Source organism: Pituophis catenifer, unplaced genomic scaffold (genome assembly GCF_029215685.1).
Source record: "Pituophis catenifer annectens isolate HBS135680 unplaced genomic scaffold, rPitCat1.0.hap2 SCAF_1, whole genome shotgun sequence".
Classification (NCBI taxonomy): Eukaryota; Metazoa; Chordata; class Lepidosauria; order Squamata; family Colubridae; genus Pituophis; species Pituophis catenifer.
In genome coordinates this window covers 221,291,115-221,300,852 of record NW_027256881.1, presented here as the reverse complement: position 1 = coordinate 221,300,852, position 9,738 = coordinate 221,291,115, and positions in this window count along the sequence as shown.

The following is a 9,738-nucleotide window of genomic DNA, read 5'->3' as shown; positions in this document are numbered from 1 at the left end:
TGCACAATGATTTCTCTCTAACTCTCTTTGACCCATCGTGCTTATGTAAAGGCATGTCTATACGTTTAAGTCAGCATTGTTTTACGGATAGGAGTGATTGCAGCAACTAATAGACTGTAACTGTCATTGTGAAATGAGAGAACTGCGGAAAGAAAAATGCTGAAGCAGTGGGAGATTGGGGTGGAGGGTTTGCACAAGAAGAAAAGGTATTAATAGCTCTAAAACTTCCCCCTGATTCCATGAGCACCTAAGAGCATCCCTTGAGAGAGACGAGAGACAGAACAAAATAGAGGAAATGAAAAAATAGCTAAGCCACCAATACAAATGATGATAATCCAAACAATATAATGATGGAAATTATTGTAATAAACTGTTGAGAAAAATGATAAGAAAAGACCAAGAATAGGAACATGGCAGTGAGTTTGCATCATGACTAATATAAGCCTGTGGTTAGGAGAGAATATACTTACTGTTGGCTAACAAAAATTAGCCAATATTGAATACGCAGATGATATATGAATTTCCCCCCACCCCGCCCCGTCTCTAATAATATTGACGTTTCTTTGGCTGATGGTTTCATTTCTATGAGAGCATGCCAGGAATCCCAATTTTGTAATGGAGCTTGTCATAGATTAGATTATAAAGGTAAAGGTTCCCCTCGCACATATGTGTTAGTCATTCTCGACTCTAGGGGGCAGTGCTCATCTCCGTTTCAAAGCCGAAGAGCCAGCGCTGTCCGAAGACATCTCCATGGTCATGTGGCCAGCATGACTAAATGCCAAAGGCGCACAGAATGCTGTTACCTTCCCACCAAAGATGGTCCCTATTCTTCTACTTGCTTTCAAACTGCTAGGTTGGCAGAAGCTGGGACAAGTAAAAAAGAGCTCACCCTGTTACATGGCACTAGGGATTTGAACCGCTGAACTGCCGACCTTTCAATCAACAAGCTCAGCATCTTAGCCATTGAGTCACCACATATTAGATTAGATTACACACTGCAAAATCATCCCCTCCTCACCATCGCCACTGCCCACCACTGCCAGTTCGCAAATCTGGAAAGGTTGTGGACTGCTGAGCTAGATAATACTAAACTTAATCGACTGTGAATAGGCTATGGTTTCTACAGAAAAAAGGCTCCCAATAGCACTCATACAGAATACACATTTACACAAACAGTAGCTGCAGTTTTGTTCATTTCTGAAAGTGTTGAATTGATCTAGCTCCATTCCAGTCCAGTAACATCCTCAGCTCTGAATAGCTGTAGCATCTCACATGCTCCATCCTCTCCAGCACTTGGTGATTAGCCTATACAAATCATTCATCCTGAGCTCCTGGTCTCCTTAATTGGTAGACAGCTTCCTTTTTGCTCCTAAAAATTGGTCTAACAATGACCCATAAAAATGGGGTAAAATCTCTTGGCTGCCCTATTTTCCCCAGCTCTCCGGCTCACACAACTGTGTTCAAATCTTACATCTTTCAGTGGGCACACTGAGTCAAGGTTGGATAAAACAACCACTCCTTTGTCAGAAACGGCTTTTCCAAAAGGCAACTAGACTTCCTTGTCCCCTCTCCCCTCAAAAAACATTTCACTTCTCATCCCAGATGTTTCTTCAGAATTGAACTGAAGAAGCTCCTTGGATGAGAAGCAAAATGTTTTCAAGGGAAAAAAAACAATAAAGTCCAGTTGCCTTTTGGAAAAGCACCTTCGGGGAAACCGTGATCCAAATGATTGGGAATCTCCATAGACAAACTCTCTTTTCTTTCCTATCCTGTCCAACAGTTCCTATCTCTCCTTCCTTTTGTTAAATCTCTCTTTACCTTCTTAGGTAGGCATGTTGCCACAAAGCTATGGAGTTTCATCAACTGCTTCTTCTTTCTTCTGAACCATTCGTTTTTCTTCTTGCATTCATGTTTGGAATGAAGGAATCATCCATTTCTTCCTTTGATCCAGGGGTGAAATTCAATTTTTTTTTTTTGCTACCAGTTCTGTGGGCATGGCTTGGTGGGTGTGGTGTGGCTTAGTGGACAAGGCTTGATGGGCATGGCAGGGGAAGGATACTGCAAAATCTCCATTCCCACCCCACTCCAGGGGAAGGATACTTCAAAATCCCCATTCCCTCCTCACTCCTGGGGGAAGGATATTGCAAAATCTCCATTCCCACGCCACTCTGGGGCCAGCCAGAGGTGGCCGCTACCTGTTAGAACCTGCTGGATTTTACCCCTGCGTCATCAAAGCAACAATGGTACAACAAAGGGAAAGGAGGACTCAAAGGAGAAAGTTTGGGAAGGGAGGATGAAAACATCTGGGAAAGTAGAGGGAAAGAGTTGGGACTCTTTCTGGGAAAGAACTGGAGGGTGCACAAATCTGGGAAGGTAGAGGGAAGTTGCAGGGAGTAGTGAGGAAGGAATAATCCTTAAAAATAAAAGGCAAATCCTTGAAGGCAAGAAGTAAAGGAATTAGCAATTGGGGATTGTATGGCCATACCCTGGACTGAGCACTTATTCTTTACTGAAAGAGAAACTTGCAAACATCTAAGGAAAGTTCTTTGTCATTCAGTTTTCATTTTATTTGGAGCTCGATTTGAGTTCTGAAAAGATCGGCAGAATGACACTGTCGATTAGCTGTCATACTTGTCATCCTAATTCCTAGCCTTCTCTTTCTTCTGTGGCTGACAGGAATCATAGTATTGTGTAAATTGGGACAATATCATTTTCAGCATTAGCAATTTGGGATTTTTTTCTAGTGTTTGCAGAACTTCTCATGTTTTATCGGTCAGGAAAATAGTAACTGAGGTCAGTGCATAATCTAATAGCTACTGGGGCCAAAAGTCATGAGGTCAACATGGGCAAATTCTTTGGAGTTGTTCTTCACCCCTATGTAGAAATAAAAAGGAGTTTTTAGGCACTTGATTTGATGCCAAACATGGTACTGATTAGACTTCGGGAATTGGGAATCGTTTGGCTTATGCCTCTATTTGATTCTCAAACTCACTGGGTTGTCTATGTCTATGGGGACAGAGATATGTCATTGGTCAATTCAGGATTTGGTCCTTGGTCCTGTACTCTTCCACATTTTCACAAAAGACTTAGATGAGGGTGTAGAAGGGATGCTCATCCAATTTGCTGATGACACAAAACTAGTTAATACCTCAGAAGATAGAATCAAGGTTTGAAAGGATCTATCAGGGATGTCAAACTGGCAGCCCACAGACCAGATGAGTCACATGCAGGCCACACCCACTCCAGCCCCACGAAGGGGAAAAACATCACGAAACATCACGTGACAGCAATATGATGCAGCGAGTTTGACATCCATGATCTAGATAGACTTGAACCCTAACCCTCCTGAATAGCTCTTATTTGATAACTGTGTGGTTGAAGACTGTTATGTGTACAGCAGAGATACACAACCCGAGTCTCCAAAACTTCATGCAATCCTCCAAAGTTTTAGATGTCCCCAGTGGTGGGATTCAAGTAATTTAACAACCAGTTCTCTGCCCTAATTATTTCTTCCAACAACCAGTTTGCCAAACTGCTCAGAAAGTTAACAACCGGTTCTCCCGAAGTGGTGTGAACTGGCTGAATCCCACCACTGCATGTCCCCTATATACCACTCAACCTTCCCCCAGAATGTTGCCAACTGCATTTTTAATGTGACAGGAGAAGAAATTAATAATTACACAAGTAGCATTAGTAAGAATTATAGTTAATTAATTTAATTCTAATTATATTCCCAATGGAATTAAATCAAATTGGTTTTTTTATCAGGCCTTACCCTGTTTTCTGAACACATGCTAACCATTCAAGGGCCAAGTAAAACCTTTAATCTCTCTGTCTTGAAACCATGAAGCCCATTGATATAGAATAAAACATATTTAGCCAAAACAATTCTTAACTGTATACGTGTGTGTGTTGTTGCTGGCTAGCACATGTGGGCCAAATATCAGAAAAGGTCCTTATACTTACAGTGATTCATCCTTCTCTGCATTGTGGTGTGTCTGAATTGCGCTGAGGTCAGGGGCAAAATCCAGCAGGTTCTGACAGATCCTGGAGAACTGGTAGCGGAAATTTTGAGCAGTTTGGAGAACCAGGAAATACCACCTCTGGCTGATCCCAGAGTGAGGTGAGAATGGAGATTTTGCAATATCCTTCCCCTGGAGTGGTGAGGGAATGGGGATTTTGCAGTATCCTTCCCTTGCCACGCCCACCAAGCCATGCCCACAGAACCGGTAGTAAAAAAAAAAAAGTGTTGAAGGCAAGAAGAAAAGGAATTACCAATTGGGGATTGTGTGGCCATACCCTGGACTGAGCACTTATTTCTTACTGAAAAAGGTAGATAGTTCATGGACATGATTCAGAAAAGGGTTACTTTCGTTAAGTTTGTAGTTCTTCAACCTTTCTCTCCCTCCCACCCACCTTCAGTTCCTTAGTTTAGACACCAACAAGGGAGGGCTACATAGTAATGACGATGAGTTAACTTACATTGCTAAGTATCTGGCAGGTAGCAGACACCCACTAAGGCAAAAATGAGAAATTATTATCCAATTGGGGTTAGAGCAGAAAGTTTATTATCTTACAACACATGAGAATATAGAGGAAGAGCTAGTGTGTCTAAGCAGCCTCTCTTCTGGTGTTAATTGAAAAATGCAGGTCAGTCACAAGACTACACGCTGAAGGAGTCTGAGTTGGCATTGTCAGGTGGAGAGAGAGAGGGAGGGAGGGAGGGAGAGAGAGAGAAAGAGAGAGAGAGAGAGAGAGAGAGAGAGAGAGAGAGAGAGAGAGAGAGAGAGAGAGAGAGAGAGATTCCATAACATTACAGACCTACTGTATTGTTGTAGTGAAAAAGGCAAATTCAACATTAGAGTTTATTATGAAAGGAATAAAAAAAATAAAACTACCCAAATAGATTACTTTTATACTACCCATCAAATTGATTAAATTTTGTGTACAGTCTTTGGTACAACCTTTTGGGCACCTTTGGTTTCTTTTTTTCCCATGGACCAGAGGGGACGTGGTTTCATGAGCTGCCTGCATCCCACAGATGGGGCTTTGCTTGTTTGCACGGCCTAGTTTCTGGCATGTCATAGACCGATGCCAGTCAATGGACAGGGAGTTGGGGACCCCTGGTCTATGATATAGCATTTTTTTAAAAAAAGTATAATATAGCTAGAAAAGTGTAACTGAGATTACCAAGGAGGTTGGAGCGATTCTTCTGCTAAGAGAGACAACCAGGCATAATAACTGGTGCAGGGGTGGGCTGCTACGGGTTCACTCGGGTTTGGGAGAACCATAGCTAATGTTATGGCCAGTTCGGAGAGCCTTCAAATCCCACCCCTGGCTGGCCCCGCCCACCTCGCCCCTCCCTGGAGTCTCCACGCAGCCCATTTTGGATGCAAGATAAGTGCAGGGCCTGTGTGGAGGCTCAGGGAGGGGGGAAAATGGGCCTCCCGGAAGTTCTGAAAGTCCAAAAACAGGCCCATTTCCAGACTCTGGAGAGCCTCCAGAGCCATGATGGTGCGTGCCACAGGTGGCACATGGAGCCATATCGGTGGGCATGCGTGTGTTACCTTAGTTCAGCTCCAGCACGCTGATTTTCAGGCCTTCCGGGCTACCAGAAGTCAGCAAATGGGCCATTTCCAACCTCCAGAGGGCCTCCGGGGGGGGAGGAAGGCCCTTTTCACCCTCCCCAGGCTCCTAGAAAGCCTCTGGAGCCTGGGGAGGGTGAAAAATTGGCCTACTAGGCCTACCGGGCCCACCGGGCCATCACTTGCTAAAAGCGGGGGAAATGCGGGGGTCACTCATGCAAGCGCAGGGGTGGGCAGGGTGCATTGAATTATAGGTGTGGGCACATGCATGAGCGACCCCCCACACTCCCCCTGCTTTTGGCACGCGATGACAAAAAGGTTCGCCATCATTGCTCCAGAGCCTGGGGGAGGCAGTTTCACCCTCCAGAGGCTCAAGGAAAGCCTCTGGAGCCTGGGTAAGGTGAAAATGCCCCCCTCCTCACCATGGTACAGGAGGCTGACTAGGCCACACCCACCCAGTAACCAGGCAGAGAACCCGTTGCTGAAATTTTTGGAGCCCACCCCTGAACTGGCGGGTAACAATAATAATAGAGGTGATCTTGACTGATGTTTAAAAATGGAAGAGTAGCAACAATATCCAAGCTGTTGGCTGGAGGGAGAAATTGAGATAACATCAAGTCTTCTCTCTTGTTCCTTAATAATAAACATACCCAATTATACACATGTCCTATAAAGAATAGCATTGAATTAATATATTACTATGTATAACTCTTTCACTTCTGAAATCTGTTATTCCAAGAGTGATTTTTTAAAAAAACAATGTTACACTTGCTGTATTCCTAGAGAAGCTTGAGGGATTGTTTGCCATTCAGGAAATGGATAAAGAAAGATCACACTGATTTCAAAAGCTCCTCTATCGTGCGTGTTCAAGTTTGGTTTTGAAAGAGAGGGCTGAGCAGGAATGTTGTGCACATCCAGTGTGAATCTATTCACAGGTATACATGAGCTTTTTCTTCTAAGATTATGAGATTGAAAAGAAACATGAAATGCTGATTAATGAAATTAAACAATGACCGTCTAGTACAATTGATTTGAGCTTAAATATGTAATTACTAACAAGTAGATTTATCATCTCAATTCTGAAATGCACATCACTTCTCATTATATCTTAATTAGGCCCATTAAATTTTTATTTTTCTATCAAATAGTATGTGTTCAATCTTTTTGTGTGTTGCGCATAAATCAAAATAGAAAGGGAGAGAGAGGGAGAGAGAGAGAGCCTTTATGTCAATTGATATACTGTATATATTTGAGGGCATGTGTGGTAAAGTTGAGATATCTACACACATACACACACCACCAATGATGTTGAATGAACATTTTCATCATCACACTGCTTGAGTCTACTAGGAGTTATATAATCTGGAGGGTAAGGGTTAGGGTTAGGGTTAGACATGAGAAATTCAATTTAAAAAATCCCCTTGTCATGCTGGAGGGAAACTGAGAGCACAGCTTTGTAAACTACATAAGGTCAGATTAATGCCACAAGTGATGGTGGAAAGAGTGAGTTTATTGCTTAGAGCACCATTTGGGTGACTGTTCTCATTCAACTTTATTATAATACATTAAATTTAAATGTAAAAGGAAAGATAAATATGTACTAAGAAAATGATGATAAATGTTGAAGATGATGACACAACTTTATTATAATTTTAAAGTTGGAATGAGGGGAAATCACATGGGGGAGGAAATGAGTATAATACTTCCTCATGTAATTTTGCAACAGAAAGTATTTGTTGTGTGGCACGTGATCCATTTTTGTTACTGGTTCCGCACGGGTGATATCAAGGAGATCTGAATTCTGTACATCATCAACCAAGTCATCTTTCACTTGCATTTTTGTGAGCTGTTTGGGTACAGGTATTCATGAGGTGATCTGCTACTCATAAAAGCCCTAAGAAACTTGATTAGTGGTGAAGGTGCTATCAGATTTCATGTATTTGTTATCATAAACTAACACAGCTCGTTTCCATTTTTACTATATTTCAGTCATGTACGCCTATCCATACCTAGCAATTCTATTGGCAGTCATGTTGTTTATTTCATGCCTTGTGACAATATACAATTCTGATTGTTTTGTCATCGTGCTTGGATGAGCTTTGAGTATTTTGAGTACGTTTTATTAAATATAACCTCTTCATCCTAAACAAAAACAGCAAACAACTCAAGATTGAAAGCATATTCATTAAGTTACCCTTAGATTATTTTCCCCCCTCAATCCCAACTGTCTACATTGTTTGGTTTTCACAGGAAGATGTTGTACAAGATGTTGAAATTCCCCTACTTTCATTTTCCAAACAAACTTGCTTTTCTTGCAAAGACTCAGCATTTTGTTCCAAGTAAAATCTGGGCAAGAAGATTTTGCAGAAGTGAACAAACAGAAAAGGGCTTGTGTGTACTTCTCTACATTTATCTTCTAAGTGTTCTGTGGTTAGTTTGTTCATCTGAGTAAGTTCTCCTCCTAGGAGGTTCATGACCGTGAGAGTCTCCATTATCCATTGATGGAAAGATATAGTGAATACCCTGGACTCTTCCACATTCTAGATCATTAACCAAATTGAGCTGTTCATTTGCTATGAGAGGGGCAGGGCAAGACTAATTTGCACAAGTTCCTGTTGAACATCTTTGCTTCCACTGTCAAGTTGTTTTTTTGTCTCCACAGAGGTGTATTATATCAAAGTCATTATGGAAGGTCCCAGGATCACAGGAAGACTATGGATTTGACTTGTACATTCTGATGTGGAGGATTCTTATCTATGAGGAACTCTTTGGCAAAGTCTTTCCTCTTCAACAAAAGAAAACAGAAGTAGATAGGACATGTCTATCATGAGATGTAAAAGAAATAGTTGCATTTTCTTGTCTTACTTCAAAAAGATGAAGGCATCAAGAAAACTGATAACAACAAATAGAATAGCATTAGACTGAGGCATATAGAGCTGGTCAGACTTATGGTAGCTAAGAATTAGTTTTTGAGATTAGTTATGGAGTAAGGAAAAGTCTTTGCAATTTGCCTTGGATTATACCATTCTGAACCTGGACCATTTCAGCCTTCACAGCCTCTGGATGAAACTTATGACACTCTAGAAACCTGGAACTTTTTAAAGGGCCGGGTAGGCAGGGGGACTCAATATGATGAACATTGCCTACTTTCCATAAACAGTTTGAGAGTTCTGTAATTAAGAAGCAAAATTAAAGTTACATGCAGCAACATTAGTTAAAAGTCACAATGATATCACAATAATGATATGTACATCAAGATATTATCATGTATGATTATGTCATGATATAATGAAGTCTGATGCAAGCGCATGAGTAATTTCATTTATGTTATTGTGGTATATATACAGAACACAGAATAACAGAGTTGGAAGGGACCTTGGAGGTCTTCTAGTCCAATCGCCTGCTCAAGCAGGAAATTGTCCCCATACCATTGGGGACAAATGACTATCCAATCTCTTCCCCAAAACCTCTCATTTGGAGCACCCACAACACCTGAAGGCAAGCTGTTCCACTGATTAATTGGGTACTAAATTAAGCCAATCAACATTTGGTATCCAATCTCTCAGTTGGGTACTAATTAGTTTTTAGTACCCAATTACTAATTAGTACCCAACTGAGAGGTTGGATACCAAATGTTGATGATGATAATAAGCCATCATTATCATCATCATTCCTAATAATAATTTTTATATGTAAATGTCTCCTTTCTGGCACAAATAACAATTACATTTAGCTTAAAGCTATAACAATTACGTTTGCATCAAGATTCTGCCCAAAGCCAGATGGTTCTGTTAACCATCCAGTCCAGGATCTGGTAGTGTCCTTCCAACAATATCCTTCCTCAGCTAAGAGGCCAGCAATGATGCTACTCCTATCCTGTTATTTTAATACAGGATGAATTGAGTAAAGCAGCTGGTGGCTTCCCCAGCCTTCATTTCCACTCCCACTGAGAATCTCTTAACAGTGGAAACTGAAACACCAGCAGTCTCTTCAATATGAGATAGGATGGGGCTGGGTAAGTGGAGGTGGGTAGTTTGAATAGCATCAGCCAATGCCAAGTTATCAGAGCAACAAGTTGTATGCATGGAGGTGTGATCTGTCAGTGAGATATTTATGGTCTTAGCCATCTTCTGAACTTACAAAATTCTTTTTG